We start from the raw sequence: 11,708 nt of genomic DNA on the forward strand, positions 1-11,708 counted from the left end.
TCAATCCGATAGTCACATCCTTCATGGGTATTTGATATTGTTCCATGCAATGGCCTAAGAGTGTGCCGGCCTCTTTATATTTTTTATTTTTTTTAAAGATTTTATTTATTTATTTGACAGAGAGAGATCACAAGTAGGCAGAGAGGCAGGCAGAGAGAGAGGAGGAAGCAGGCTCCCTGCGGAGCAGAGAGCCCGATGTGGGACTTGATCCCAGGACCCTGAGATCATGACCTGAGCCGAAGACAGCGGCTTAATCCACTGAGCCACCCAGGCGCCCCCGGCCTCTTTTTAGGTGTGGCGAGCATTGTGTGTGTAAGCTGACAGTGGGCTTATGTGGGCACAGATATAGTGGCCCCTGGTGTTTCAGAGAACCACAGGGGTGTTTCCAGTATATCTTGGGAATTCACATTGATCAAAGTCCATTTTTATTTTGAGAAAATATAACTACAATAAAAGTACTGTTTCTGGTTTCACGTGCTAGAAACCCAACTTGTTTACTTTGTTCATGTTAATGAGGAAAGCTGATTTCAGAAGTTACTATATCCAGACATTCAATGAGATCTTCATTTCCCTCTTGTCTTTCTGTTATATCTCTATTTATGCACCTTTATTTCTATGGGTCTCTCTTTGTTCCTCATATTTCTTTCAGCGTGTCTCTCTGCATCTTTTTATTCTATGTCTTTACTGTTGTAGTACTGTTAACATATAATATTATGTTAGTATCTTTTGTGCAATACAGTGATTTGACAATTCTGTACATTACTCTATGCTTACCACAATGCATATAGTCACCATCTGTCACCTTATCACAATATTATTGACTACGTTGCCTTTTTCTCTCCATGACTTATTTCTTTTATAACTCTAAGTTTGTAGCTCTTAATCCTCTTCAGCTATCTTGCCTATCCTCCCATCCATCTCTCCTGTGGCAACCACTAGTTTGTTCTCTGTTTTTACAAGTCTGTTTCTGTTTTTTGTTTTGTTTTGTTTTGTTTCTTTGTTCATTTGTTCTGTTTTTTAGATTCCACGTAAGAGTGAAATGATATGGTATTTGTCTTTCTTTGATTTATTTCACCTAATATAATACTCTGTAGCTCCATCCATGTTGTTGTGGATGGTAAGATATAATACTCCATGGTAGAGTAATATTGCATTGTATATATATGTTGCATCTTGATCCATTCATCTATCAATGGACACTTGGACACTTCCTTATCTTCCTTATCCTTATCTTGACTATTGTGAACAATGCTGCAATCAACATAGTGGTGTCTCTGCATCTTTTTATGTCTGTCTCTGCCTCTCTGTCTCTGTTTTGTCTCTCACTCTTTCATTGCATTTCTGCCTCTGTCTCTCTATTTCTGCACCTTTGCCATTATTTATCTCTATCTGCATCTCTCTTTCTCATTACCTCACATCTTATCTCTTCTTTATTTCTGTGTGTGCATCTATCTGTCTCTTTCCGTTGTATATTAACTGCAAGACTAAAGAATCATGGGGAGAAAGCCATGAATTCCTTGCTTTGCTTTCTCCTCCTCTGGAATTCCACTGTTCTCCTTGGTAAGTGAAGTTGGTCTTGGCTGGGTTTCTTGTTGATCCTCTGGGGGAGGGAACTGTTGTAGTGATTCTCAAGTGTCTTTGCCCGAGGCGGAGTTTCCCCGTCCTTATCAGGAGTCAGGCTAAGTAATCCGCTAAGGTTCACTTTTGGGAGCTTTTGTTCCCTGAATGCTTTCTGTAGAGTTTTGGAGGGTGGGAATGATAATGGTGGCCTCCTGATTTCTGGCCAGGAGGAGCCGAGAGCTCGGGGTCCCGCTCCTCAGTGCGCCCTCAGAGAAAAGCACCCAATTGCTCTCGTCTCTCTGGCCTCTGGTCGCTCTTGGAGAAAAGCACCCGGTCACTTGTGCTTGGAGAAAAGCGCCCGCTTATGCTCCGAGCTCACCTAGCCTGCGACCGGTTCCAGGTAACCCCATGCTGAGAGCTCACTCCTTGGCTCTGTCACTGTAGCCGGCTTCCCTGCTCTAATACCTGCGAGCTCTGTGACACTCAGTCACCCCCAGTCCTTCTGTGATCCCGCGGGACCTGGGGTTATGCTGACCCCGCGTGGGCTTCACCCCGGTTTAGCCTCTGGAGTGATGTCCCTCAGTGGAGCAGACTTTTAAATGTTCTGATTTTATGCTCCACTGCTCCACCGCTTGCCGGGAGCCAGCCCCTCCCCCCGAGGTCTATCTTCCCCTCGCTTTGGATTCACTTCTCTTCCTGTCCTACCTTTCAGAAAGTGGTCGATTTTCTGTTTCTAGAATTGTTGCTCTTTTCTTTGATTTCCCATTGGATTTGTAGGTGTTTGCAATGTTTAGATAAGCTATCGAGCTGATCTCCTGCTATCTGATGTCTTCTCAGCCTGCTACTTCTCCGGCATCTTGACTCCTCCCCACAAATTACATTTTTTAAACCAGATGTCAACACATATAGTTAAAGCATTTTGCCTAGAACGATTTGAATTGTGATTTAACCAGAATTTTAAGATACAAGTCATAACACAAGTAGCATTTTAATGTTCAAATAACTGACAATAATAGGGAAAAGTAATCCACATGTGTGTATGTTTGGGAATTTTCAAAAAAAATATTCCCAACAAAAGAAGTATCTTATAAAATCATGTTTACAATAATAGAATTGATGACAATTTTTTCTTCCTGAGTATTTCTCTAAAACTCTCTGTAATATAAACCCTGGCAGTTGGTTTTCCTTTTTTATAATGTGATTGCCCTAGAGAAGACTGATTGCTGAAGCATCCAGTCAAAGGCTACCTTGAATAAACACATTACCAACCAAAGGACTAGATAAAGAGCCAGGGTGCCCCACTCTGATTTTTCTGTTTGTTATAGAGATCTATTTCATTGATTGATTGATTGATTGATTTTTCAGCTTTTATTTATTTGGGAGAGAGCGAGAGCATGAGCAGGGAGAAGGGCAGAGGGAGAAGCAGACTCCCCACTGAACAGGGAGGCAGCTGTGGGACACAATCCCAGGCCTCTGGGATTACGACCTGAGCCAAAGGCAGATGCCCAACCAACTGAGCCACCGATGTGCCTGGGATTTACTTGACATAGATAACTAACTTTCTCCACCTTCCTTTTTCCCTCTTCCTGTGCTTTAATATTCTCTCATGTTTTAAAGCCACCAACAAAGAGTGAACCTGCAAAACCCTGGGCCCCCACTCTCAGCCTTGGTAAAGGTAGGTACTCTTCCCCACCCCACCTGTGACCTCAGTGTATGGTCTCAGACTGCTGTGTAATTTCCAGGATTTGTAAGTAATAAACCTTATCTCTTTCAGAGTTTCCTGGTTATTGCTGAGGGATCTTGCCATCTTATTAAGAATCACAGGGGCTGGTCCTATAACAACAGTGTTCATGGATAGCCTGAAGCAGGCACAAAACACTACCTCATGAAAAGGTAAACTTTGTCTTGCACCTGAGAGATGGTAGAGATGGAGGGCTTAGACTGTGCTCTGAGGAGAAGATAGGGAGAGGGTAAGGACCCACAAGCCCTTAGGCCTCTTTTCTCAGCCGGTGCCCTTGAGAGTCATGCATTCATTCTTACCTTTGAGATGCAGGAATGTTGAAGTCCACAGAATTTTTGTAATCCTTTGTAAAAGGAAGGTCTCCCCATTTTAGAAATATGATGATATCACAGAGAAACCTGGATTTACACAAAGAAATGAAAAATACTGGAATTGGCATAAATGAAGAATAAATGGAAAAATCACTTTTTCTTTTTGGTTTTTTTTTTTTAAAGTTTTCTCAACCACATTGGTATTTTGACCAGGATTTTTTAAAATTTTACTTAGGAATATATTTGACATAGAATATTGCATTAGTTTCAGGTGTACAATACAATGAGTTGATATTTGTATGTATTGTGGAATGATCACCACAGTAAGTCTAGTTAGCATCCATTACCATACATAGTTATACTTCTATTTTTCTTGTGATGAGAACTTTTAAGATTCATTGTCTTAGCAATGTTCAAATATACAATACATATATTTGTTAACTATTAATAGTCAACTACTGATAATATCAACACATTGATAATAGTGATGTGGTTTGAAATAGGTAGGGTTTAGGAACTAATGGCCAAGAAATAAAACTTGAGATGTTTTCAGTTCAAAAAAATATTTTTATTATATTGTGGGTTATAACCCCTGGGTAGAAAGAGCTGCCTTATTAAGGGTGAGGGGTGACTGATTATATACTTTGGAGTTGGGGAATTAAAGACAAAGGAAGTTTTCAAAAGGATTTTTGTATGTTAAAGAAGATTTACAGGATCCTGGAGGCCTGACTATTGTCAAGCTCTGGTTGTTTTTCTCTCTAGCAAGGCATTAACATTAGTACTGGGAAATCCTGGAGGAATGTTTTAAACTGTCTGCCTCCAGTGTTTGTCAATTAGCTGCAAATTATAAGAAGATTTAAGTTTAGCTACATTTCTTTTGCTTGATCGAGCCCCGCATCGGGCTCTCTGCTCAGCGGGGAGCCTGCTTCCTCCTCTCTCTCTGCCTGCCTCTCTGCCTACTTGTGATTTCTGTCTGTCAAATAAATAAATAAAATCTTTAAAAAAATAATACATAGTTAACTAATACATAGTTAAAATAATACAGAGTTAACATATAAGTAATATGTTCACTATTGACAGTTAACCAATAAGTGATTAACTGTAGTTAACATGCTATACATTATATCCCATGATTTATTTATTTCATAACTGTACGTTTGTACAGTGAAGTTTTAGAATATTGCTGAGATTCAGTGGGGTGAGGTCCAGAGCTGATGACCAAGAAAGAATTCTTGAAACATCTTTGGGGCAACATGGTGGTTTATTAAAGAACAGGGACAGGACCCCTGGGCAGAAAGAGCTGCTGCCCAGGGTTGTGAGGGATGACAGGTTATGTACCATGGAGTTGGGGGAGGTAAGGAAAAGGGAGGTTTCAATAGAACTCTCATATGTTAAAGACGACCTACAAGATACAGGAGGCATTGAGGTCTTGCCATTGTCAAGGTCGTTTTTCCCTTTTTAGCAAGCTATTAACATTAAGATAGTTGGGAGATTCTTAAAGAATGTCATATATGTCCCACACAGGAGTGGGGGTGGGAGATGGCTGCAGGGTGTCAGCTTTTGCTTTGTCCTCAACTAGCCTTCTGGTCCCTCATCATTTGTATGTTTTGTTACAGTTACTCGGATAATTCTCTCTTCTAGGGTCTTTCATGTGCATTGTAGGATGTTTGGTAACATCCCTGCCTTTTACCTGATAGACATCAGTAGCATACTTCCTAGTTGTGATAACACAAAGTATCTCCAGACATTGCCAAATGTCACTTGGGGGAATCATTTCTCTGGAAAGTAACAGATTCTCTAAAGCAGAAGTGGTAGTACAGCAGTGTGTCTTTGTGGAATATGAAGAAGTAAAGCATATTGATGTGGAAATGTGGGGGTTTGGCTCTGACAGCCATGAAAGAATTATTGACATGTCTTCAGTGCAAAAAGCTGGTTTTATTAAAGCACAGGTGATGTGGGAAACAGAGGCAGAAGAAAAGCATTTAAATTTCCTTACTATCTAGAGCCCACTGACAAGTCCTTGAAACAGGCAGAGTGACATTCCTCTAGGGACACAACTGTCTCCACCTGAGTACATTGCTAATGGCAAAAGGCAATCCTAGCCTAACAGACCCTATCCCCAACCAGGATCCTGTGGGTCTACTTTAACAAGTAAAAATTCCTTTGCAACTTTTCTTTATCTCTCAAACCCTCAAGATAAGTTTTGGCAATGATCCCCAAGCATATGGCCCACCAATATACATCTGAAAGGTCTCATGACTAAGGTTTTATTAGGTGGTAATAAATAATCTTTTCCCAACAACAGCTAGCCCCTAAAGGTCCTGGAAACCTTACTTCCAAAATCCCTTAGAGACTTATGCCATCCCTGTCCCCTTCTGAACTTGGAAGTATATAATGGACCACTAACCCCGGGGTAGCAGCTCTTTCTGCCCACAGGTCCTGTCCCTTTGCTTTAATAAACCACCATTTTGCACCAAAGATGTCTCAAGAATTCTTTCTTGGTCATCAGCTCTGGACCTCACCCCACCGAAAATCACTAAATTCTGAACTTCATCACAGAGGCAGGACCTGTGGACAGAAAGCGCTGCACTGGGGTTGTGAGGGGTGGCGATTTTATACTTTCTAATGGGCAAGGTCTTATGGAACAGAAGGAAGCCCCAAGGTGATGAGGGAACAGAAGGCTGGCTAGAACAAAGCAAAAGGTTGACATCTTGCAACCTCCTTCACACCCCCACTCCTGGGTGGGACATATGTGTCATTCTTTAGGAATCTCCCACCAATCTTAATGTTAATACCTAGCTAGAGGGCAACACGACCTTGGCAATGGCAAGGCCTCTGGTATCAGGTATCTTGTAGGTCGTCTTTAGCATATGAAAGTTCTACTGAAGCCTCCCTTTTCCTTACTTCCCCCACTCCCATGGTACATAACCTGCCACCCCTCACAACCCCGGGGCAAGAGCTTCTCCTGCCCATGGGTCCTGTCCCTGTGCTTTAACAAACCACCATTTTGCACCAAAGATGTCTTAAGAATTCTTTGTTGGTCATCGGCCCTGGACCTCACCCCACCAAACCTCACCTATATTCTAGAACTTTATCATTTGGTGCTCAACGTGGGGCTGTGAGTCTTTACATTTGGACTCTGAGCTTCAGTGCAAAATTGGTGAGTACTTTCTCTCCTCTTCCTTTAGTGTCATTTCAGGGGCCCTTCAAGGAGTACAGTCTTATTGGAACACTTGCATGTCAATTGCCCAGGCTGTAATCCTCTAGCCCATGGCTGCTCTATGGGGAGGAGAATGTCTGCCTTTTGGCTGGAAGTTAGTACCCTGACTGGAATGGTAATAATACCCAGAAACTTGATGCCCTCTCTTTATTCCTGTTCTTACACAAAGTTGTCTGTCTTGGGCATGGGACAGCCATCTGAGTCACCAGGACAGCTGCCAATCTTAAGACTCCCATGTGAGGTTTCCTCCTGATTGATCTAATGTGATCCTCTCCACACCCCTGGTCTAGCCACTTCTGGCTGTGGGACCTCCACTGGGAGCCAGCTGAAACCAGTACCCGATTGAATTAAAATGCAATGGGGGACCGTTTCCTAGGGAAGTTGGCCATAAGGACCACATGTGTTGGAATGTTGCATAGATCATGATGGATTTCAGTCTTTACTGTTTCTTGTCAGTGTCTTCTACAAGCTATATAAAGCTATGGAATTGGGTAATTTCCCCTTGACAAAGTTTTCTAGTATTTCCATGGGTTAAAATGGCAAAAAAGTATGCAATCTTCAGGATAGATGATGGCATGGCATGGCACAGTATTTTGGTTCATTAACCAGGCACCCATTGGCAGCCTAGAATGTGCTGGGGAAGAGGAGGGATGCCAGAACCCCTCTGGGGCCTTTTATGGAGAGGAATGCCTTCCTGGGGAAGGCAGGAATGTGATCAATAGTGATGTCCTGTTGAGGGATGCCTCCAGTCGCTTTTGACACATGGAAACCTCTGACATACCTTGTGTGGGATTCCACCCAGGAGTCAGGGGATTTGGTAATGCACCTTCTTTACTTTTCTGGGAGCATGGTCTCAGTAGGCTTCTGCAGTTTCCAAGGACTCTACCTTGGGTTCCCTTTTAACCCATTGGAAATAATTTGGATTGCAAAACTTAGGAAAGGACTGAACTCCTGTAACACTGCATGGCCCAAGAGGGATCTATCAGTTAGATCTCCTCTGCAGAAAACAGGGCAAATGGACCTCAAATACCTGCATTGCTCATACCTAGGCCTTCATTGCGCTACACCAGGACCCCGACCCAAGGGCCTTTTACAGAATGTGTTTGCCCAAATGAGTCAGCTAGTAAACTCCCTCCTGACATATTGGATGATAATTATGTAAATAAGCCTTCTCCTAGTAAACCCAGGTTGCTGGAGGATACACAAGCCATCCCTAGCAAAGGGGAATCTGACTTTATTTCTCTGTTCCTTCTAATAGATGTGGGGGCTTCTCCCTCACTCATTTCCTGTATTAATGGCTTTAACTGGAGCCACCTGGTTAGTCTAACTGGAGACAGAGACTTTAAGGAATATTCCCAAGCAGCTGCTAAAACTCCCTTTGTTTTGGGGAAATTCCCTGTTTTCTGTGGCTGGACCTGGACTGCTTAACGCCCCCCGCCCCCCCCCCTTGTTGGCAGGAAAACATGGCATCTGCTTATTCTGTGGAGCTGATGAGCTCTAAAACTGGGAATCCTTTCTCTGCCTCCTGGCAGCACTTTGTTTCTTCTGTCTCCCCCTTCTTGTGTTTCCACACCATTGGGGGTGCGGCCTGCATGTCTGGCCTCTAGACCATGTACCAAGGCTCCTCCTCTTCACTGTCATGGGGCAAGAAGGGCACCCCCTGGTTCTAACACCCCCCCCACTCCAGATTTCTCCATCTGTGTCTCAGGTAAATACTGAAAATGGGGTGGGCCCAGGTGGAACATAAATCACTTTCAAACTAAGTTAAGTTTGTTGGTTTAATTAAGATAGACATTCTTTTGAAGTTACAGCAGTAAATGTGAAACTTTTATTCTATCAAGGTTTACTGAAGGTCAAATAACCTCATGTTACCTCTGTTGGGTTGCTAGCAAAAAGATGACTAAACTGATGGTTCATTGACTATCAAAGTTTTCATGGGTAATTGCTGAGAGTGCTTTCAGAGTCTTTGGTAACCTGAAAGTTTATAATGTTTTGCTTGGATGATAAATGGAATTAAATTTGTTGGACATCTAGGTCTTCCAAATAGGATAAAATACTAAGTCATTAATTACTGGACATAGGTTTGTGCTTTTGACTTACTGTGAAGAAACTAAGAATATTTACATCTGTTGGTAAACATGTTTTGTGCTTAACTGATTTACAAATTTGCCATCTAAAGAATTTTGTTGTAACATTCACAATTGGTTAATAACTGATTAGGGACTAAGGTGTTTCTAAGAGTACAAAATACTGCTAACTGTAACTAAGACTAATGGAAATAAGGCAAACAACTCTGTATGTGGAAAAGTAGATACCTAAGAAAGATAAGGGATAGATAAGATAATGGGAATGCATTTTGCTAAAGATAAAAGGTACTTTGTTATAAAGGAGATGGTTGTTTGGAAAGAAATGGCTTGGGACACCATCTGAATGCAAAGAAAAGTTATATAAGGTTTGTGTAGGGAAAACTTTGGAATGGAATTTTAGTGGTCAGGACAGACTAAGATTGAAATGAATGGGTTTTAAAGGTACATTGGAATAAGATTAAAATTCTCTCCATTCAAAAAGACAGTTTTCGTAAATTAATCTGCTGTTAGGAAGAAAATGTAAACAGTTGTTTCCTCTTTGCCTGTCCAGAAAAAAACACTTTCCACATTTTGCCTATATCAGGTCTTTAATATCCCTAATTATATTTAGGTATGTGCTTTAAAACTTTATAAGATTTTAGCAAACGTTGACAAGATTTAAGTTGTAAATGAAAACTCTTTAACTCATAATGCTTTTCCTTGGTATGCTAAATTACTCAGGAAGTACTGCAAAATAAATGATAAACCTTGGGTTACATTTGGGTAAATGCTGTAACTATTCTAGAGATTCTATGCATTTCCTAAAGTTTTAATGTTTTGATAGATCATCACTTGATATTGTAATTATTGAAGTGTTATGTCTCACAGAAGTAACCTGATTTCTTTGCCAGCTAAATTGTAAAGTCTCATCTCATCAGCTCTTTAACCATATCCATTCTGAGTTTTTGTCATTTACAGTTGTTTTATTTCTCTTGTGAAATGAGTTTCACCTTAAAGGAGATTCATATAAAGGACTTTCAGGACAAATACGGATATTCAATATATTTGAAACTCCTAAAACTGAAATGGGTAAGAATTTCCAGAATTAACTAAAGCTGCATTCAAACTAAACCAGAATTAGTAACATGGGAATAAAAGATTATAGTGTTGAGTCTGTTATTTTAAACATTGCAGGTTCTCTAATGTTTGCTCTTCCAGACTAGGGAAACTTTTTTCTTAAGATATCTATGACTTAGAGAAATGTAAAAATACTTATTTGTAAACAAATCAAAGCATTCAACTTTTCTCTTTATCAGAACCCTCTAAAACTCAAAAGGTCTCAGTAAGTATTCCTTCTTTCATGGCAATCAGTCATTTGCACAAGTTCAATAAGAATCTGTTATCCTTGTAATAGGACACTATTGGAAACATGGGTTATTTTACCAAGGCTTTGACTGAAATGTCCTGTTTGAGAAAGACATGCACAGACTCAGATATAACCAGTGAGCTTTAAGGAAGTAAGGTTGACTTTATTAAACCTGGAGCGATAAAGCCCCTTGGAATTGTTGGCCTGATACCTTGCTTACAGAGTTCCCAGCAGCCTCACCAGGCGAGTAAAGAATGTCACTTCCTGGCAGGTGCAGGAACCTCAGGATATTTTAGAGACATCATGGAGAGGAATCTGCCCAAATTGACAGGTATTGCAGGCATGTCTGATGGCAAGTACGTGGCTTGGATTCTGGCCTGGAGAGGCTACTAAAAGTTCAACCCAGAGATTCCTTATAAGAAGTTCCAGCAAAGCAGATTCTAAAAGATCTGTATGATCTCTCACTGTTCTTGCTGCTCTTATGTAAATAATTAGTCCAAATCTGTTTAAAATAGACTTGTTTTTCACATAAATTAGTCCTAATTTGGCTATCTCTGGAAATGAGGGTTATTTTAGAGAGAAAAATTATGTTTTAATAGCACACCTTTGTGGATTCTAGATTTGATTGTCTTTGAATTTTTGTTTACCTAAGTTAGACAACTTGAGGTAAACTTCAGAGAAGTTGCACAATAGGTCATTTAGATGATCTTGCTTATTCTGTGGGGACAATAGCAGAACCCCATGGGCACATAACTATTTAAACAACTGGCAGATGGGATTGATTCCCCAACAGTTACATAACTTAAAACTTGACCAATTCTGTGGAGCTAGGATAATTGCCTAAAAGCCCATATATCCCACCCTATAGGATTAACTATGGATTTGAGGAGATAATGGATGACCCCCCTTTCTTTATGATTGGATTGGATAATGCATGTGGGACTCCCCTTATCTCTTGATAAGTTTTCTCCCACTTGACAGTGATTCTTTGTAATTAGGAAAATGTTAAGGCTGGACCTTAGTCCCATTTATCCTAGAAGCCAACTCTATTGAGGTATAATTGAAAACAAATGCTTTAGCTAAGCATAGAACAGCCCTCCTCGTAAAAGGAGCCTCAAAGTTCACTATGGGACAGTCCCTGACTATAATGACTTCACATCAGGTCCAAAATGTCTTAGAAACCAAAGGGCACCAATGGATGATGGAGGCTGACTTATTAAATACTGGGCTACACTTACAGATATGCCAGAAATAACACTTAAACGTAGTTACCCATATGCCTCAACCATTGTGCTTCTTTCTCTATAGAGCAGAAACTGTTCAGAGGTTATTGATGTTGGTTACTCTAGTTGGCTAGATTTAAGATGCCCCTATTAAAAATACAAATGACAGTTCATTTACTGATGACGGTAGCTTCCATAAAAGGAATAAGAAAAACTGGGTA

This window comes from Meles meles, chromosome 5 (assembly GCF_922984935.1).
Source record: "Meles meles chromosome 5, mMelMel3.1 paternal haplotype, whole genome shotgun sequence".
Lineage (NCBI taxonomy): Eukaryota > Metazoa > Chordata > Mammalia > Carnivora > Mustelidae > Meles > Meles meles.